The following is a 2,735-nucleotide window of genomic DNA, read 5'->3' on the forward strand; positions in this document are numbered from 1 at the left end:
CTCAAAAAATGTGGGAAAAACCCCCAAGGGTCTTTAAATGCATTGTAAATGCCCTATTATTTAGATGAACGCAACCTTACTTTAATGACATGTGTTTAGCATGATTTTATTATGAGTGTATGAACTGTCCAGTGGTCCAAACCTTGGCAATGAGAGGCCAATACAAAACAGATTATATTTTAATTCTTCAAAGTGTTACATAAGCAATGAAACGAGGTCTAGCTGCAATAAATGTCAGAAATCAAAGTATTATGGGTGTATGAGTCATTTTATTTGTTTTAACGGTAGTACTCTAAAGCAGGCTTTGTGTAAGTTGGAGTACGAATGATGTATACTTAATTTTGTTGCAATTTTTTTGTAGCTACACGGGATCTCGCATTAGCCATTTGGTCATGTGGTATAACCTGCAAGAACTGTACAACAGTTCATAAGTCTTCGAAATTTCACATCTATTTTCATGTTACATTTTCCATGATATATTACGAGCTTTAGATTTTCATCTTACCTTTGACGAGATTGCTTCTAGTGTATCATTCGGCACCTTTATTGATTTCACATTGGAAAATATGATTTTTGACTGCATTATTTTAGAAATTATGTACAAATTTGTTGTACTCACATAATGGATGATTCTTTCGACACCTCACTTGGTCTGAATTGTCAATGGGAGATTTCCAGTACTTTTTTTCCCCCTCAACCATGCCCCCTTTGAGTAGAAAAAAAAGAAGAGGATTCTGGGGAAAAATGGCATCTAACAACATTCCCCCCCCCCCCTTTTGAGAAAGAAAAATTGGAAAATAATGGGGAAAAATAGGGTCAGAATTTTGGCAAAGAGAGAAGAAAGGAAATCTAGCTAGTCATCCAGACCAACATGCTGGCACAAATTGCCAAACATATTCATTTACAATACCAGAGCTTAAATTCAAAAATCGGCTTTCATGAATATAATTGATTCTTTACCATGTCACAAGAATAAACAAACTGTTGCACACACAAACTGAATACTGTACATGATTACGCAAATTTTAATGATGAATTGTAACCAGGTTGTGTAACGTAGCATACCAGTTGAGAACCTAATCATATTGGTGGGACAGAATAATGCCTTCAAATATTATAAAAACCGAGAGAATGTTGTTCAATCAGTCTTATTCCACATACATTGTCGTTCAGCACCAACATCAAAACAAAACTTTCCAAACACCTATTGCTAATCCTTGAGGTATTGTATTTTGTACTACCACATGTAGTACAAAATCAATTATAGAAACCATAAAGGTCAATTCCAAGTGTTTTGATGAAATATTTAAACTAATGTGAGGTCTTTCAAAACAATGAAGTTTCATATCAACTGTACATCAAATTTAATTAGCTTTGTTAAATATTGAATGACCACAATTTCATTCTGTAACAAAGTAGATAAAATTCAATATTTTATAGATCTGATGAATGGTCGATAGGAAACACAAATTTTGTGAAAGTACCTCATAAAGGGTTAATATATCATTAATTTGCAGATTTGTATTAAAATATCTATGATATTCTCTGGAAATATCATTCCATGACACTTGGAAATGAAGTTTGAACAAATGAAAAAACTTGACACAAAGATATCCCAAGAGGAAATTAAAAGTGTATTACCGCACCTTTACACTAAAATCACTCGTATAATGCAAGTCTGCCAACTCATCTCCCACATGAGCCAAATTCCGGTACCATACCAACAATTCTACATAAAAGGGCCATTTGCATAAAACGGGTTACTTCTATTTTTCTTGGGTAAATATCATTGACAGTTTATACTTCTCTGAAACTAATTGGATAGTTACAAGTGTGTGAACCATAAGATAGTTGAAGTGTGCGAAGAAGTGTGATATCTGATGTAAATTCATTTTAAGATAAAATTCTACTGCTTCCTCAGTTCTCACACTACCTTTCAATAAGTCTCAAATTGCTGCAAAAACAAATAGATACATATCATGCATCTTATCCAGATCCAAAGTAATTTATGTTCATTATTTCTAAGCCTACTATGATACAAAGCATACATAATAGAAGCATAAATTATAATTGATAAAATTATGCTGTAATGATGATATGTTTGTAGACTCAATACCATCCTGTCAACCTTCATTATCAAACAAATGGTTACCTACTCCTATTACCTACATCCTCTCACAGTCGCCTTCCCTTCTATCACTTTTTTCTCCTTTTCTTTTTCGTCTATGTCATAACTATCCAACCTTCCATTTCTTTTTCTGTCTGCTTCTCTCCACATTTCACTTCGTAAGTACAAAATTTGAATGTCATTTTCTTGCATACTAATTTATATGTGAGCTTTAATATGTTGTAAATTCTATTTCTGTAAGTTCTAATTATGATTGTCTAGTATGCAATTGTATATTTTGTATCAATAATTTTGTTACGTATTATTTTTTTTATTCAGGGCTCTCAAGGACAGCATTTTTTAAACTGAAGTGGCAACCCTGTTTGAATAAAACTCAAAATAAATAAATAAATAAATGGTTAAGCACTGATCTGAAGGTGAAACTGGGGTTTTATATCTTGAGGTAGTAGAGCCTCTCTGTTCACCCAAATTATTCTTGCACATTGTTCATTAACCATAATTAATGGATGCATTTGTATAATCCATACAGCAACATAGATACTGGATGTCTAGTTTTAAGTAGACATGAATAATGTACTTGGCAAAGTGAAATGGCTACCGGTACTAA

The sequence above is a fragment of the Strongylocentrotus purpuratus genome, unplaced genomic scaffold (assembly GCF_000002235.5).
Source record: "Strongylocentrotus purpuratus isolate Spur 01 unplaced genomic scaffold, Spur_5.0 spur5_contig_838, whole genome shotgun sequence".
Taxonomy (NCBI): Eukaryota; Metazoa; Echinodermata; class Echinoidea; order Camarodonta; family Strongylocentrotidae; genus Strongylocentrotus; species Strongylocentrotus purpuratus.